The sequence below is a fragment of the Zea mays genome, chromosome 4 (genome assembly GCF_902167145.1).
Source record: "Zea mays cultivar B73 chromosome 4, Zm-B73-REFERENCE-NAM-5.0, whole genome shotgun sequence".
Classification (NCBI taxonomy): Eukaryota; Viridiplantae; Streptophyta; class Magnoliopsida; order Poales; family Poaceae; genus Zea; species Zea mays.
In genome coordinates, this window is record NC_050099.1 from 91,552,564 (window position 1) to 91,572,098 (window position 19,535).

The following is a 19,535-nucleotide window of genomic DNA, read 5'->3' on the forward strand; positions in this document are numbered from 1 at the left end:
TTTCGCACTTGTTGTGCTAGTCCGGCTGCACCCTTAGGCGACTTTTGCGCAGAGTGTTGCACGCGAGGGAAGCTAGCGTTGGGCCTCGCGGTGACTTTGTATTGGTCGAATGTCGAAGACCGTCGGCGCGGTCTTTTTCGATGTAGATTTTTGCGGGGGATTTTCACTTGTATATTACATGACTCCGCCTCGTTAAAAACCTCACCCCCCCGGGAGGAAAAGAGTGCGGGCCAGAATAAAATTGTTTTTGCGAATTACAAGGGCGAGCTGGCCCTGATGAGTCAAACAAAAAATTTACGGAGATTATCGATGTTCCAGGAATGCTCCAAGTCTTCGCCGTTTGGCGTTGCGAGCCTGTATGCGCTGGGGGATGCCTTCGTCTTGACAATGAAAGGGCCCTCCCACTTGGGCTCCAGCTTGCCCCTGGACTCTGTCCGAGCTGTTCGGACGAGTACGAGGTCCCCTTCGCTGAATTCCCTCGGGATGACTGCATGGTCGCGCCATGCTTTTGTCTGGGCTTGATATTTATTTAGAGCCTGTAGAGCGAAGACGCGGTCTCCGTCGATAAGATCCTTCGAAGTGGGTTCGTCCACGTCGGGGACAGCTGACGAAACTGTCCGCGGGGACCCATGTTTTATTTCTTGCGGGGTCATGGCCTCCGATCCATATAGAAGGCGGAAAGGGGTGAACCCAGTCGCCCTGCACTCAGTCGTGTTTAGCGCCCAGACCGCTTCAGGTAACAAATCGGCCCACCTGCCCTTTTTTTCGTCGAGGAGCATCTTCTTGACAGCTATGAAAATTTTTCCATTGGCGCGTTCCACAACTCCGTTGGACTGCGGGTGGTATACTGAGGCGAAGGCAAGCTTGGTGCCAATGGAGAAGCAGAAATCCTTGAAGTCTTGGCTGTCAAACTGCTTGCCGTTGTCAACTGTGAGTTCGGACGGTACTCCAAAGCGGCAAACAATGTTTTGCCAGAAGAATTTCTGTGCAGTCTTTGATGTTATTATGGAAACAGCCCTCGCCTCGATCCATTTGGTAAAATACTCGACAGCGACGAAGGTGAACTTGAGGTTCCCCTGAGCCGTGGGTAGGGGCCCAACAATGTCCAGGCCCCAGCACTAGAGAGGCCATGTGTGGGCGATCAGTTTTGTGAATTGTGAAGGGCTGCCTGATCGAGGAGAAAACTTCTGGCAGGCTTCGCAGGACCTTGTGACCCGATTTGCGGCGCAGATCATTGCGGGCCAGTAGAAACCTTGACGGATCACCTTTGCGGCTAGGGCCCTTGGCCCTGCGTGAGAGCCGCAAGTACCGCTGTGGACTTCGCACAGGATTTGGACGCCTTCGGTCTCGGTGACACATTTAAGCATTGGCTGACTGACCCCCTTCTTGTAAAGCTGGCCCTTAATCAGTGTGAAGTCCCTGCTTCGATGTTTGAGGCGCTTGGCCTCGTTGATGTCGGTTGGGTGGTAGTACCCCTGTAGGAACAGGGTTATTGGTGCCCACAAGTCTTCGTTCATAATAAGGTTGACTATGCGGTGGCCCTCGCTATCATTGGTTATTTGGAGCCCTTCGGGGCTCCGGACGGCTGGCGTGCCGATAACATGGTAGAACACGTCGGAGGGCAGGGACTCGCCTCTGGCGGCAGCCTTGGCCAACGCGTTGGCTTCTTCATTCTTGGCCCGGTCCACATGCTGCAAGGTGAATCCCTTGAATTGTCTCTCGAGACTTTGGATGGCCGCGAGGTATTGCATAAGTGCGGGGTCCTTTACTGCATAGTCTTTCTCGACTTGGCCGGCGACTACCTTGGAGTCTGTTCTGACAATGCAGGTGGTGACACCAAGGGCCCTTAGCTTGCGGAGGCCGAGGATGACAGCTTCGTATTCTGCTATGTTGTTTGTGCATCTGTCAGATTCCAGAGCGAAGCTTAAGCGTGCCACGTATCTGTGCTTGACCCCGGCGGGTGAGGTGATGACTGCAGCAGCGCCTGCCCCCGCATGGCACCATGCGCCGTCGCAGTGGATTGTCCAAACTTTCTCTGCGGACGGGTCCGGCTATGTTATTGGCCCGGTCCAGTCGACGACGAAGTCTGCTAGAACTTGTGACTTGATGGCTGTCCTGGGCTCGAAAGTGATGTGGTAGCCGGAGAGTTCGGCCGCCCATTTGGCGATCCGTACCGATGCCTCCGGGTTTCTGAACAATTCGCCGAGTCCCCTATCTGAGGTGACTCGGACCTTGAATGCTTCAAAATAGTGGCGCAATTTGCGCGAAGACATAACAACTGCATAGGCAATCTTTTCCAGTTCCGTCATGTTACATTTTGATGGTGTGAGCACTTCGGAGACGTAATAAACTGGACACTGCCTGATCACGCCCTCTAATGTCTGCTCCTGAACCAGTGCCGCGCTGACCGCGTGCGGCGAGGCTGCAACATAAAGCAACAGGGGTAGCGAAGAGTCGGGGCTTGAAAGAACCGCCAATTCCGACAGGTATTGTTTCAATGAGGCGAAGGCCGCCGCCTGTTCTGGTCCCCAAGCGAAGTCTTTTGCGCCGCGGAGAGTTTTGAGGAAGGGGAGACTTCGTTCTGCGGATTTGGAGATGAATCTGTTGAGGGTGGCCAATCTGCCCGTCAGGCGCTGGACGTCTCTGGCTGACTGCGGGGGCGTCATGTTGATGATGGCCTGAATTTCGGTTGGGTTGGCCTCGATGCCATGGTGTGATACCAGGTAGCCCAATATTTTCCCCTGGCGAACGCCAAAGACGCACTTTTCGGGGTTTAGGCGAAGTCGTGCGTCCCTCATGTTCGCAAATGTCTCGGCAAGGTCAGCAAGATGGTCCTCTTTGCTCCTGCTGGCGACGACGATGTCGTCCACATATGTGAATATATTTCTGCCGACTTGCCCCTTGAGCACTGTTTTGGTAAGCCGGGAGAAAGTGGACCCGGCATTCTTGAGTCCCTCTGGCATTCTGATGAAGCAATATGTGCCGAAGGGTGTTATGAAGCTGGTGCTGGCCTTGTCCTCCTCCTTCATATATATTTGATGGTAACCGGAGAAGCAGTCGAGGAGTGACATGACTTCGCACCCGGCCGCGCTATCGAATATTTTGTCGATCCGAGGCAGCGGGAAGTTGTCCTTTGGGTAGGCCTTGTTGAGACTGGTGAAGTCGATGCACATCCGCCACTTGCCGCTCTTTTTTTGCACCATCACAATGTTGGCGAGCCACGTGGCATAAGCCACTGGCTCGATAAATTTGGCCTCCAGGAGGCGATGTACCTCGGCCTTGGCGGCTTCTGTCTTCTCGTCAGACATTTTGCGGAGCCGCTGTTTTTTCGGTCTCACCGAAGGGTCGATTCCCAAGCTGTGCTCAATTATGGATCGGCTGACCCCGACCAGGTCGAGGGCGGACCAGGCGAAGACGTCTTTATTCTTGGACAAGCAGCAGAGGAGTTTCTCCTCGTCATGCGAAGTGAGGTCTTCGCTGATGGTGACTGTCTGCTTGGGCGTGGCCTAGTCGAGGGGAACAGTCTTCGTCCCGTCGTTGCTCTGTAGCTGTGCTTTGTCGTGTTCTTTGTCAGTTGGGCTGACGGACGCAGGGACCTCGCGCTGGGTCGTGAGGCAGTGCACGTTTCTTTGCCCGGGGACGAAGTCCCGCTCTATGTTGCGTGCAGTCTGCTGGTTGCCGTAGACAGTGATGGCGCCTAACGGACCTGATATCTTCATGCACAGGTAAAGTCCGTGAATGGCTGCCTCAAACTTGTTGATGGAGCCCCGACCCATAATGGCGTTGTACGGATACAGCATATCGACGATATCGAAGGTCACCTGCTCACTTCGGGCATTGGGTGCTACACCGAAGGAGAGAGGCAACTCTATTTTTCCGACGGGAAATGTGCCCTTGCCGCCGAAACCATACAATGGGTTGTCCGAAGGCTTGAGCAGGCTGTGGCTTATGCCCATGCGGTCGAAGGCATGGAGGAAAATAATGTCTGCTTGACTGCCATTGTCGACTAGGACTTTGTGCAGGTCCCAGCCTGCTACGCTGTAGTTGATAACCATGGCGTCGATGTGGGGGGCGCTACGCAGATCGACGTCTCGGGCGTCTAAGGTTAGTGGCACATGGGACCACTTCGTCTGCACGACCGGACCGGTGATGGCGACGTGGTTGATGCTGCGGTAGTGGTCCCGCTTCTACCGCTTCGTGTCGAAGTCGGTGCTGGACCCCCCAGTGATCATATGAATGACTCCTCGATACGGCTGATCGGCGAAGTCCTCTTGTTTTGGGGCATGGGGGTGGTGGATGTTTTGTTGTTGCTGATGTGGAGGTGGGGGTGGGGGAGGTACGATTTGTACTTCCTGGTGGTGTTGGTATGCGTGGTGCGGTGGATGCGGAGCGGGGGCGTGGATGTATGGTGGAGGGGGCTGCTGATATGTGTGTGCGACGACTCTAGGGTTGTCGGCTGGTTGCACCCGTGCCATCCTGTCTCTGGTGGCCTTCGTCTCTGGGTAGTCTCTGGTTTGGTGGGCGCAGTCTTCGCCGTGAAATAGGCAGTAAAATCGGCGCGGCGGTTGCGCACGTCCCCAGCCCCGTACACGAGTTCCGTTTCCGCGGCCCTGGGGGGGATATTCCTGGCGGCGAGGGGCCTCACCAGCGGGGTGCTGGTTGGCGATGTTGTGCACCTGCTGCTGATTGCGACCGTCCCGACCGGAGTCTGGCTACGGAGTCCTCGTCCACGTGCGGCTGGACTGTGGAGCATCTTTGGGTTTCCTCTGAGACTCAATTTTGCGCTGGTGGAGTTCTTCGGATTTGGCATATTTTTCGAATAGCTAATACAACTCCTGGAGGTTCCTGGGCGGATCCCTGATGCAGTGGCTGTAGAGGACGCCGGCCCGAAGGCCACTGATGGCGTAGTGGATGGCGATTTGGTCATCGACCGAGGGTAGCTGTGACTTGAGTGTCAGAAACTTGCGGTAGTACTCCCGCAGAGTCTCCTTTTCCAGCTGCTTGCAGAGTGAGAGTTCGGCCAGGGCGTTGGTGTCTGGGCGGTACCCTTGGAAGTTGAGCAGGAATTTGTCCCGGAGGCTTCTCCAGGAGTCAATGGACAACAGGGGCAATCTGGTGAACCAGGTGAGAGCTGGGCCCTCGAGGGCAATGATGAAAGACTTGGACATCGTGGCGTCGTCCCCTCCGGAAGATGCAACGGCGACCTGATAACTCATGATGTACTGTGCTGGGTCAGTACAGTCGTTGTACTTGGGATAGGTCCCTGCCCGGAAGTTGGCAGGCCAGGGTGTCACTTGTAGGTGTGGCGCCAGGGGAATTCGCTCGTCGAGGTAGTTGACACCTTGGAATGCTGCGGCGTGTGGGATGGCGTGATCGTGTGGGATGGCGGGAAAGTGCAGGTCTTCGACTTGTGCGCGCTGTTGTAGGGGTGGACCGTGTTGCAGGCCGAAGTGGCCTTCGCGCTGCATTAGCGCGATCTCTTGCTCGAGCTCCTGGGCCTTCTGCTCTTCGTCTCGTATCATTTGCTGCACCTTGGCTTGTGCAGACACACGTTGGCGCTTGGCCTCAAGTATCTCTTTTTGCTTCTGGAGATTGCGGTCCTTGATGAGCAGGGCGCGTAGCTGTAGCTGTTCTTCTGCTGAGACACTGATGACTTCGCCGTCCTCGGTGAAGTTCGTGCCCTCTGGTGGAGCGAAGCCTGGGGGAGGTTGCGGCTGTCCTTCAGGGCCGCAGGTGCGGAGAGCGTCGTCTTCGCAGGTGCGGAGAACGTCGTCTTTAGTGGCCTCTTGGTGGGTGGAGTGGGTGAGGGCGAGGGCCTTGCCCTTTTTTGCGGCCAGCAGTGCTGCCTTCGCAGCCTCGTCAGCCTTCGAGCTAGCTTTCTTGGGTGCCATCGCGGGTGGTTTTTTCGTAGCACGAACGGTGGGCGCCAAATGTTGGAACTTGCTTTCCGGTGCAAGTTGATCCAACGGGGGAGTGTAGCAACGCAAACAGGGTTTTTGCACGAGATGGCAATAGCTCTGTTAATCTAGCCTCTCAAGGGCACTGTGCGGGGGTATTTATAGGTATCTGAGTGCCCAGCGTCCAGTGTTAAGGACGCATGTACCCTCAGGCGCCTAGGTTACCCCCGGAATATTCCCATAAAGCAGGGTTACAGACCGTAATTACAGGGAGGCTTTTACAAAGTAGGCCCGTAACGCGCAGCGGCCACGCAGGGCCTATTACAATGGGACGGATCACACGTGGGCCTCCATGCAGGACGAGGCCGCGAGATGGGATGACCTCGTCATAGGTCTTCGTCCGGCGCCATGTCGGGCGAAGGGTGAGTCTGTCCGTCGTCTTGTCTCCGTCGATCCAACGAGGTCGGCGAAGGCATCGAGCGAAGGGTGGCGTCTTCGCCTTCGCCCCAATAAGTTACTAAATGTAAGTAAATACCAAACCTTAAATAAAGTAATAGAACAAAATTAATAAATAATCCCATGCATATGCAAATGACAAAATTGAATTTAAGTTCTATAAATTAATCATGCGAGAGTCCTGAGCTGCTCATGACCGTGAGCTCGGCTAGTATACCAGTTTTACACTCTGCAGAGGTTGTACCCTGTACCCACAAGTCATGTTACCCATCTGCCAAGGGATCGCGACTCCCATACACATCTACCTAGGAAGCGAGGCAGGGCAACACTTCGAGGCCTTTACAAAGTTCCACTAGCTTCCAAAAACCCGCTACAGTTTATGGGAAGAGCACTTGCAAGAATCCCCCGTCTGACCGCCATCGTAGCAAAATCAACCCGAGAACCTCCTTGCATGCAACTCCCCTACTGACCTTGCCCCTTTCGGGTAAGGTAGTCTTCCACTAGCTTTCCTAGTTAGTTGGCCAAGGGCGTCCCATTAAACCCTTGTGGTGGCACGTGTTTCTCAAGTTAAGCTCCATGTTCCAATTAACATTAATGATCTTGACATGAACATAAATAGAATAACAAAATATCTGGAACATGGATATAATGAAATATTATCCCAAAACCATGTAAAGCAATAGCAAAACTACCCATGTGATTCAGGGATAACAAGGTAAAATGGATAAACAGTCTAGGGTGACCTATTGGGTCCCATCAAAACTATTGCATGAATAAGTGATATTAAAGAACATTATTGGGTAAAAAGTGGTCAAGGGCACAACTTGCCTTCAATGAGCTCCTGCTCAGCTACTTCTATCTGCTGGTCACCAGGATCTTCAGTCACAGGTTCTTCTACTCGCCACAATACAAACAAGCACAGTATATAGAGAAAATTAATATCACACCAAACATGTAAACAAGATACATAATAATAATCTACACATTAAAATAAAATCCTAGGAACAGGAATCATAATTTTTGGAGTTATAGATTTTAAGTTATGAATTTCCAAAGGTTTTATGTGCTTGGTATATGATTAAGTGAGAAAATAATTTTACTACTATTTTCATGACAAAACAGAGACTCTAAGTGATAGAGAATAATATTACAAAATTTTAGAAATTGGAATGGATTAATTTGGACCAAGCATGGATTTTCTATGAATTTACCAAGTTCTAGTAATTATTTTCATATTAAAAATCCATTTCCAATTCATTTATTCGATTTAAAACAGCTCTAGACCGGGCCTCAATTATAGAAAAGTACAGGGGTCTTGGAGAAAAATTCGTAAGACATAGGGTGCGCCACAAATGGACGGCGAGTTCTATTTCAAAAAGCCCGGGGTCTCTTATGCTAAAGTGCCAGAGCGGAAGGGTATCAGATAGCTCTGGCCGTCCGATCAGAATTGGACGCGCAAGATTAGATCTGGGCCTGTTATGAATCCGCACCCGTTTCAGGTCGCCGGATCCGAAATCCAACGACCATGTTCGAGTCTACCAATTCGGTGCGCGAAATCTAATCTGAGGTGCTGATTAACGGACCAACGGTTCGATTTCCCCCACCGTCACACCCAAGCAGAGGCACGGCGGCGCCCAGCTCCTACGACGACGCGACCTACCGGAGTACCGCGCCAGACCCTGAGACTCATCCAACCCTATCCTGCTAGGGCATAATTGCGACGGGGAGTGTGACGAAGCACTGGAATAAGTTCATGCCGGTGATTGGGAGGGCAGGAAGGCAGAGCCACGACGTTGGCGGCTTCACACACTCCGACGAGAAATTCTCGAGTCCCCCGAGGTTCTTCGCTCGAATTAAGGGTTCCTAAAGCTTCACTGGTTCCCAGCGAACACCCTCTACCACTCGCACAGACCCGAGCTCAGCCACGGACGACAAACACCGGCGGCGGGCCGTACCTTGCTCTCACTCATGGAACTATGGGTGACTGGGCAATGACGACAACGCACACGAGGAGTTGGAGGAGGGGAAGTCATGGGAGAGCTCCACTTTTATCGTCTGAGTCCGCGGAGGGGGAAACATGGCTTGCACGCGCGAAGAAAGGGGGAGGATCCACGCATGGCGCGCGGTCCGTTGACGCAGCTGCGGGATGACTAGTGGGGTCGGCTTGACAGTCACCTACGCGACACGCCAGAATCCAAATGCGGCTGACGGGAGGGCCCCGCGTATCAGTGAAGTAAGAGGAGGGACAAGCGTGCGCGACTGATGAAAGGGACCCACTAGTCGGTGCATTTGTGCGGTGGCTGGGCTGACCGCGCGGTAGAGAGGAAGGTCATGGGCCGAATTCAGGTTCGTTGGCCCATCCAGGTACATTATTCTTTTTCTTTTTATCCTTCTTTTCTTTCTTTTATTTTTCTAATTTTTTTATTTCACATTTAAATCCAGATTTGGTACTAAATTTAAATACACAAATTTGAATTTGCTCATTGTAGTGAACTTGTACTCATTTTTGAATGTAACCTTTGATCAGGCCATTATGGTATGATTTATTTATTTATGAATTTACTTTATACCTTGTAGTATTTCTTCCTCCCTTCTCTTCTTTTCTTTGTTACTTTCCCACTCTTAAATATTCCAAATAGATATTAAATCTTCTATTTGTGACATTAATTTGTTTTCTTATTGTGGCTATTATTTTTACTAGATGCACATACAACAAAACCAACATGATGCACGGTTATTCTCAATATTATTAATTGTTTACTTGCTTTTCGATGTGGTGTTCTCATATTTAGTTGAACAGTGGCAAAAGTATGTAAGAGAATTATCTCCTTAATATAGTTTACAAAGTTGGGTATTACAAATGCTTAGAAAGGAGCAAACCTAGATAATTTAATTATGCTAGAACTGGAAAAGCTAAAAGTTATTTTAGACTCAGCTAGTGCTTTTGGCAAACCAAACCCCTCAGCCAAACAGCTGCATGGTCTAGAGTTAGAGGAGTAGATTCCTCACACTAGGTAAGTCTAGCTGAGTATTAGTATACTCAGCCTTGCTTGTAGCACCATTTTTTGCAGGTACGCTTTAGGACATGGTTGATGGTGTGACTTGGCTTTCCACCCTGCCACCGGGTTGGACGGTTGAGTGGGATGCTGCTCCAGCAGGAGAGGAGCAGGAGGAGTAGTGGGCTAGGCCTTGCCCTATTCCTCACCATTCGACGTGATCAACTATCCGCTGCAATTTAAATTATGAACTTGTTTCAGTTACTTGAAAAACTCTGATTCATGTAATAACTCCAGTACTTTAATTTGAGGTTTCCTAATTTATCGTATTTTTCTCTGTGATTCACCATCGAGTGAGTTAGTGGTATTTGATCCCGGGAAGTGGCTTTATCAGACTAGATCTGAGGGACTGACGGGTTATTCCGATTTAAGTCTGTTGCGGCCTCTAAGGCGTGACTTAGGCACTTAAGCTGGAATAATTCGGGCGGTTCTGCCACAGAACCTGTTCTGGTATTGAGAAACCCGGGTGCGAGTTGACATATGTAAGGAATGACTGCTACATATGTCGTGTGGTTGGAGATCCCTAGCTGGGTATTAATCGATTCGGATCGCCATTACTTCTCGGACATGAAGACTTGGTCACTGACTTACATGTAGCATCAAGTGAACTGAAAGGGATGATAAAAGATGGCTAGTATAGGCCAAGTGCTTGATCTAAAGTAGAAAGAATTCTAGCTGCAGGTAACTACTTAACTTGATAATTAAAATGAATTTTTAAGGATCCACTCATAGTAAGCTTTTCTGCAAAAAAGAGTATTTGAACCTTGAAAAGCTTTACCTTGAGTCCCAAAAGCCAGCATATCCTTGAGAGTCTTTTTCCTTTGACGGGTAAGACTTGCGAAAGTACACTCCGTACTCAGGGTTTTCAAACCCATGTTGTTGCAGGGGATGATATGGCTGAGTTCTGCTATTTCTGTTCCAAGGTGATTCCCAAGAAGGAGGATGAAACTAAAACTTATTTGGGGAAGGTGGTTTGCCTTCCTGTGATGTAATAATAAGTTGACGCACTCAAGTTCCTGGATATGTAATAACCAACTTTCTCTATATTTTACTTATGAATGTGTTGTAATCCTTTCCGCTTACTCCGATGATGTGTAATGTCTGCGTGATGGGTTAAGCGCTCTTGGGCAATGTGATGGTGATACAGATAACCGAACTTGCAGAGTCATTATGCACACCTGCGTGACTGTCTGAGGTCCTTAGGACAAGGACATCTGTAGGTGGGCCTAATACCTTGGGAGGTTCTGCCACACATTCGTTAGGCCAAAAGACATAACTGTGTACTCATACAACCCATACATGGTAATAAATGTTGTCTTCGGGATGTCCGAAGTTTGAATCTTGAGCTGATGATAACCTGACCTTAGATCTTTCTTCAAGAACATGCTGGCTCCTCTCAGCTGGTCAAATAGATCTTCTATTCTAGGTAGAGGGTACTTGTTCTTGATTGTGACTTCATTCTGAGCTCGGTAATCGATGCATATCCTCCTGGCTAGCTGTTCTGGCGATACTGCTGTTGATGCTGAGGGTACTACCTCTGGAACTGCTGCTGAGGCGGACGCTGGTTCTGTTGTTGATATCCCTAAGGGTGACTCTGCTTGAACTGCTGAGGTGGATTACCTGAGAAACGGGGGCGATTGTTGCTCTCGGGCTGAGGTCCACTAATTTTGCGCTTTCAATCTTCCATCTCCTTGCTCTTCTTCTCCGTCATGATTGCTCTATCGATCAGGTGCTGGAAGATGGGGAAGGTATGATTCATCAACTGATAGGGCAGAAGATCAACCAAGCCTCTCAGGAAACGGTACTACCTCTTGGCATCTGTGTTGACATCTTTAGGAGCATAGTGGGACAGCTGCAGAAACCTGTCTCTGTACTCACTCACTGACATAGGCCCTTGCTTTAGTGCCACAAACTCCTCTTTCTTCACTATCATCAGACCTGCTGGAACATGACATCAACGAAAATTATTTGTAAATTATCCCAAGTAATGGCTTCGGGATCGATGTGGGTGGTGAGTTAAGACTCCCACTAGGACTGAGCTGCTCCCCTCAATAGAAAAGGACCATACATAACCTTTTCTCTATCGTTGCACTGAGCGGTGTGCAACTCACGCTCCACGGTATTCAGCTAGTCTTCAACATCCATGTGGTCAGCAGAGTGAGCGAACACAGGGGGATGACCCCTCATGAACTTTGCACGCTTATCTCTGGGCATCTGAGGCATCTACACCTACGGCTGAGGTTGGGGTTGCTGTTGAACTTGCTGCATAGCTGCCAAGGTGTACCCAATTGCTTGAACTGCCTGAGTCTGCACGAGGAACATCTGCTCTATTGACATCAAAGGTGGCGAAGGCAACTGCGGCTGGGGTGCCTCATCCTGTGGGGCTTGCTGCTCTGGCTGGGCACGCCTCCCTCTTCTGCGCCTATGGTCTAACTTCTGCGGAAGGCAATCACACATCAGAACTGATCTTGCAAATCTTGCAGCATAAGAAAAGGGTATAGAGTTCTTCCACAACACTGAACAAACAAGCATCTTCACTGACTCCCAACATAGGCAAACACAACTTCTCAGATAAAGAGGAATGTAGAGATAAAATGTTTCCCAACGAAATAACTAACTCCATTAGCATTAACAACTAAACCAAAATGGAGGGGGTACCCACATTCTGGTGACAGTCATTACAATGATCCAAATCCATCATAGTTTCATCATGACAAGCATATAAACTTTGGATAAGCAAACTATCCTGACTAACTAAGACCGACTAAGACTAAGACTCCTATTTTAAGCATTAATTACAACATCCAATTGTGACACCCGATATACGTGCCAAGATCAGAAACTCACGTACACACCGATTACATAATTGGACATCATCACACCATGCTCAAAGTAAATAGCGGAAAAGTACTTTATTACAACAAGAGGTCCAAGATATCCACTAAGTCTATAACATAGTCATTAACATCAAAGTGCGGAAATACGAAATGTAGAAGATAAGGCCTTCACAAGCAGGTGACTGGGGGTTTGCCACTAAGATAAACAAGAATTCATCATAGTCCTGAAACTCTTCAAAATCTTCCATGTTGCCAGCATCTCCTCCTGAGCACTGAGTACAGTGGGGACAACCTGGGGTGGGGTGGTTTGTAAAGCAAGGGTGAGTACACATCAACATACTCAGCAAATGTCCCGTTTGGCTAAAGTGGACTAGCTGTATGTGGAGTTACGGTTAAGCGGTTGCTTTTAGTTGGTCAAGTATTTATTACTATAAGTAGAGCCAAGTTTTAGTAATAAACCCAGTTATTACCCAAATGTACTCTCTCCAAGAGGAAATACTAGAGATCATAATTATACCATCATCGTTAATCATCATAAAAGTAAATGAAGTTCTTCTAATCAAAGAGGATCCCAAGGCCGCTCTTAACCGTGAGCACGGCTGATATATCAGTTTCTAACACTCTGCAGAGGTCACACACTTTACCCGTAAGCCGTGGTTCCCATTTTGCCCAGAAAGAGCCAATCTCCATTGACCACTACCTAGGTGGCCTAGTAGGGTATCACTATGTAGCCTTTACAAAGATTTCCTAGAGGTCATAACCGCCCGTTAGGTTTCTCTAGTTTGATAAACATAGTACCTCTCCCTAAAGGAAGGGTGACTAACAAAACCAAATCAAGAACCTCTGCAACTAGCCTTGGCAGAGCAAGTACTGTGCTCGACCCCATTGACGGCCCTACGACGAAGCCAACTACTCCTCTGGTTTCTCTAATTAATCAGCTAAGGGTGTCCCATTCCACCCTCATGGTTTCACTGTTATCCCAGGTGTCGCTCCCCAAATAGGTACTCAGGAAAATGGCTCGAGTCCCCTAAAGTATCACAAGAACATAATCGGGATAACATCGTCATATCGTAAGTATTCACATCATGTTCATTGATTAAAGTAAAGCAATAGCATAAAATTAACCATGATAACCTAAAAGGTAAACAAGGATAAGTAATACAGACTAGTCAATCCTTAAGTTTCAATAATGTAATGCGGGATAGTGAATTATAAAGTATGTAGGACATAATAGGTCAGAGGACACTTGCCTTCACCAAGTTGTTGCTCAGGAAGATCTTCGGCAACACACTCAGGAACCACGGGCTGGTCGTTGTCTAGATAAAGCGATCATACATTCAATACATTTGGAAAAGTACAAATGAATAGCACACCAAACATGTACAATCAAGTGAACACAAGTTTGATAAAACACTATGAATATAAAGGGTAGACTTAAATGCTAGGGTTTAATATAATTAGAGATCAATGATTACCTAGGTATATGGACTATATTGTTTAGTGCCACTAATTTTAACGAGACACAAAATTATATCAGGGATCAATTCATGCACAACATTTTACTAATTTCACAAAATTAAACATCTAAGTACCACTAGCATTTCCTTTCTATTTATTCTCTTTTAAATAAATAAATCAACTCATAACCTAGCCAATAGCTTAGACCAAAAATTAGAGTACTCATACTGTGGATTAACATAATTTATTTGAATAGAGAATATTTCCATGAACATTTTGCAATTTGAACCACTAAATTTGGAGTTCATATGAAAAAGATCTGAAATAAACAAGTTTTGAAGTTTAAATATGAAACTAAGCCCAATTCTGTGATTATTTAAATGGGCAGGGGTCTGTTTAAAAGAATCCAGGGGCCTACGCGCTAAATCACAGGACGACGGGTTGATTCTTGGAAACCCGAGGGTTTCATAAGCAAAACTGCGACATGAAGGGGTATTAGGAAACATGGGCCGCACGATCACAAGCGAACGGCAGAGATTAAATCCCACAGCGAGTGCGCGGACGTGGGCGCGTGGGCACGACCGACAGGTGGGGCAGGGATGGGCTGAGGCACTGGCGCACGAGGCCCACAAGTCAGCGGGTGCTGAGAGCGCGAGGCATGCTAGCCGCTAGATCGTGGATCAATGGCTCTGGCTCCACGATCCACGTGAAACGTTAACCGCGCATCCGGACCATCCAATGAAGACCGGATGGTCAGGATCGACACTAAGGACTTGTCTTCTCTAGCCGGCCAGGGGTGGCGCCATTCGCACCCACGATGGTGTAGTCGGCGACGACGAAGTGGACTGGGGCTTCTAGGGGCGCTAAGTGCGATCTGGGTGGCCAGGGAGGTTAGGGAAGACCTGGCGAACACTACGGTGGGATCGGGGTAGCAGGAACGGTGGTGAGGCGACTGGACGGTGGAGGGGGAGATCCTCGGCGGACCAGGACACTCCGACGATCAATCGCGGGCGAGAAAGTGCACGACAGAGGAAAATAAGAGCAGGGTTAGGAAGGTTAAGTCAAGTAGAGACTCAGGGGCTCATGAACGAAGGCTGGGGCGCGACGCGGACTCGGGTCAACGGCGGCAGTTCTCCGGCTGCGCAAGAAATGCTCTGGTGAGCGTGGACTAGACGAACCAAAGGGGGAGAAGGCGAGCCAAGGGGCGTTCCAGGTGGCGGGTGATAGGGCGGAGCTTATGGGGGCAACGGACACGACGGGAAGTTCTACGACGACCATAGAACGGGCAGCGGACGTCGTTGAGCAGTGGCAGAGCTACCTAGTTGTGCGCGCAGGGTGAGAGAGAGGGCGAGGGTGCTCGGCTGAGGGCACAAATGAGTAGGGGAAGTGGGTGAGCGGGCTGCGGGTTTTAAAGGGGTGAGGGCGTGCGGAGGTGGCCGGGGAATGCGCGGACGTGGGCGCGTCCACGGCGGAGGGCGTGGGTGAGAGGTTAGGGAAGCGGAGGGGGATAACGGGTGGTGTCCACAGGGTAGCGAGAGGGGATCCGCGAACGGGCGGTCAACACTGACGGAAAGGGTCCACCGGGCAGCAGGAGGGAATGGGCACGAGCGCGAGGGGATCGGCGCCGATAGGCCTGGCCCACCGGGCAGCGGAAGAGAGAGAGAGAGAGAGAGGGAGAGAGAGAGAGAGAGAGCGTGCAGGGACGCGGGTGGTCTCTGGCAGGTGGGGTCCACCTGTCAGGCGACGCGGACGCGCGCGGCCTGGCTAGGCCGAGCTCGGCCGGCTAGGCTGAAATGGCTTTTTCTTTCTCCAGGGAATTTCTAATTGCTTTTCTTTTTATTTTCTCTATGGTTTTCAATTCAAATTCAAACCAAGTTTCAAATTCAAACTAATTCAAACATGTGCAACAATTCAATGAATATTTAAGCTCAGCATGATGCAGCATTTCATGACTCATATTGTTTTGGCAAAATAAAATAATTAATCCCTCACTAATCAAGATAAATCTACCCAAAAGAAAAAGAGAGAGAAACTAGAGAGAGAGAAGAGTAACACCTGAATTTGGTACATACTTAGAAAGAAATTTTATACCCCCAAATTCAGGGTGTTACAAACATATCCCCCTTAAAAAGAATCTTGCCCTCAAGATTCAGGGTTGGCTAGAAAAGAGTTCGGGGTACTTTGCTCTCAGATCATCTTCTCTTTCCCAGGTTGCTTCTTCTGCTGAATGATGACCCCATTTGACTTTGCACATCCTGATAGTGCTCCTTCGAGTGACCCGATCTACTGTCTCTAGAATTTGAGTTGGCTTCTCAATATATGTCAGATCTTCTTGAACTTCAAGGTCCTCTATTGGCAACTGTTCTTCTGGTACCCACAAGCATTTCTTCAGCTGAGACACATGGAACACATCGTGCACGACAGACAGATTTTCTGGTAAGCTGAGTTGATATGCCACTTCTCCACGTCTTTCTTGAATCTGGTATGGTCCGATATATCGAGGTGCTAGCTTGCCTTTGACTCCAAACCTTTTGATTCCTCTAATGGGTGACACTTTCAAGTAAACATAATCTCCCACTTCAAAACTTAGTTCTCTTCTTCGGGTGTCAGCATAGCTTCGCTGTCTAGACTACGCTATCTTCAGATTCTCTCGAACCATTCTAATGTTGTCTTCCGCTTCAAGCAGGATATCCGGACCGAACACTTGCCTTTCGCCGAGTTGGTCCCAATGCAATGGAGTTCTGCAGTTCCTTCCATAAAGTGCTTGGAATGGTGACATCTTCAGATGGGCTGGTTAGCTATTGTGATAGGAGAATTCTGCATACGGTAGCCTCTTGTCCCAACCTAACTTGTCTTGCAATGCACAAGCTCTCGACATATCTTCAAGAATCTGGTTGGTTCTCTCTGTCTAACCATCTATTTGCGGGTGATAAGCTGAACTGAACATCAAGTGTGTGCCCAAAGTTTCATGTAGCTGCTGCCAAAAATGAGAAGTGAACTGGGTGCCTCTGTCTGATACTATCTTCTTTGAAACGCCATGCAAGCACAAAATCTGAGACATGTATAATTCTGCCAGCACTGCACTGCTATAGGTTGTCCTGACTGGTATGAAATGAGCCACCTTTGTTAAACGGTCCACTACTACCCAGATGGAGTCATAACCAGCTCGAGTGCAAGGTAGAACGACTATAAAGTGCATCCTAATCTCATCCCATTTCCACTAAGGAATCTGCAATGGCTGCAACAAACCTGTATGCCTCTGATGTTCTGCTTTGATCCTCTGACAACTGTCGCATCTGGCAACATACTCTACTATCTCCCTTTTCATTCCGTGCCACCAGAATCTTTTCTTCAGGTTTTGGTACATCTTCTCGCAACCAGGGTGTATAGAATATGCTGTCTCATGAGCTTCCTTTAGAATCAGTTACTGTATCGATTTGATGTCGGGAACGCACAGCCTATCCTTAAACCATACCACTCCTTCTGCATCTTCACGAAAATCTGGACCTTTCCCATCTATGATTAGCTACCGGATCTCGTTGATCTTCTCATCGTCTTTCTGACCTTTTCTGATGTCTTGCACCAGAGTGGGTTCCAGCTCGACTGTCACTCCTTGAGTGTTGTTCAGAAATCCGAGACTCAGTCTTTTGAATTCCTTTGCTAGCTCGAACAACATTGGGTGAGCGGCCAACATATTAACTTGACTCTTTCTACTCAGGGCATCTGCAACCACATTTGCTTTGCCTGGATGAGAATGTATCTCCAGCTCATAGTCTTTGATCAACTCTAGCCATCTTCACTGCCTCATGTTTAGCTCTAACAGAGTAAATATGTACTTGAGGCTCTTGTGATCGGTGTAGATATCAAACTTCTGCCCATATAAATAGTGTCACACCCGGTTTTGGAAGGTAAACCGAATGCGAACCATGTACGTGCCAAGATCAGAAACTCACGTACACAGCGATTACATAATTGGACATCATTACACAATGCTCGAAATAAATAGCAGAAAGATACTTTATTACATCAAGATGTCCAAGACATCCACAGAGTCTAATACATAACCATTGTTCAACATAATTATCAAAGTGCGAAAAATATGAAATGTAGATGCTAAGCCTACACAAGCAGCTGACTGGGGGTTTGCCACTAAGAAAGAACTAGAACTCGTCATATTCCTGGAACTCCTCGAAGTCATCCATGTTGCCAGCATCACCTCCTGAGCATTGGGTACACTGGGGACAACCTGGGTGCGGGTGGTGTGTAAAGCAAGAGTGAGTACACATCAACGTACTCAGCAAATGTCCCGTTTGGCTAAAGTGGACTAGCTGTATATGGAGTTTGAGGTTAAGCAGTTGCTTTTAGTTGGTCAATTATTTATTACTATTAGCAGAGCCGTGTTTTAGTAATAAACTCATTTATTACCCAGAAGTACCTCCTCAAATGAGGAAATACCAGAGATGAGATTTTATAACATCATTATTGATCATCAACATAAAAGTATCCAAAGTTCTTCTAATCAAAGAGGATACCAAGGCTGCTCTTAACCGTGAGCTCGACTGATATACCAGTTTTTAACACTCTGCAGAGGTTGTACACTTTACCCACAAGTCGTGATCCCTTTCCAGCCTGGGTTGTATAGACCTGATCTTCACTACCATGGTGAATGGCCAGGAATACACTACGTAGCCTTTACAAAGACTCCCCTGGTGCATAGCTGCTCGTTAGGTTTCGCTAGTCGTACAAACGCAGTACACCTTCCCAAGGTGGGTGACTAACAAAACCAAATCGAAAGAACCTCTGCATCCCAACCTTGGCAGAGCGAGCACTATGCCCCAGCCCCCATTGACGGCCATCCGACAAAGCCATCTACACCCCTAGGTTCATCTAATTAATCAGCTAAGGGCGTCCCATTCCACCCTCATGGTTGTACTGTTATCCCGGGTGGTCACTCCATGAATAGGTCCTTACGGAGAGGTACTCAGGAAAAAGGCCTGAGCCCCCTAAGGTATCACAAGATCATCCACAATATCAGGATAAAAATATTGTATCATAAATGTTCACATCGTGTTCATTGATTAAGTTAAGGCAATAGCAACATGCTAACCATGGTAACCCAAAAGGTAAACAAGGATAAGTGAATACAGACTAGTCAATCCTTAGGTTTCATAAAGTAATGCGGGACAGTGAATCATAAAGTATGTAGGACATAATGGGTCAGAGGACACTTGCCGTCACCAGGTTGTTGCTCAGGGAGGTCTCCAACAATACACTCAGGAACCTCGGACTGCTCGTTGTCTAAATAAAGCGAGCATGCATTCAATACATTTGGAAAGTGCAAATGAACATCACACCAAACATGTACAAACATTGGAACACATCTTAAAAAGACATAATACTACATAAGGGATAATGAATTCAAAGTATAACATAAACTATGTGTGACACCCCAGGTGTCTATTTCATGTTACGCCGTGAATTCATCCCAATCTCGGATGCTCAGTGAAAATTTCTATTTCTCACTCGCGTATGTCTCGGACTATCCAGACTATTCGTACACATTTCGCTGAATTCAGAGTTTTTCAGTCTCACAGAAGGTCGAAATTGGAGCCTGTTAAATTTTTTATTCTCGACACAAATGCAAACTCGAAAATCAATCTCGATTTTTAAATCTCGTCTAAAGCTCATTTATTCAACGCTCGACGGTTGCTAGTCGAGCTGTGTCCGAATCCAATTTCTCGATACTCGATCTATGTCCAAAAATTAATCCGAGTCCGTATTCTCAAGCGGAACCTCCAATGTGTCGTCCTCTAATAAACTTTTATCCAACT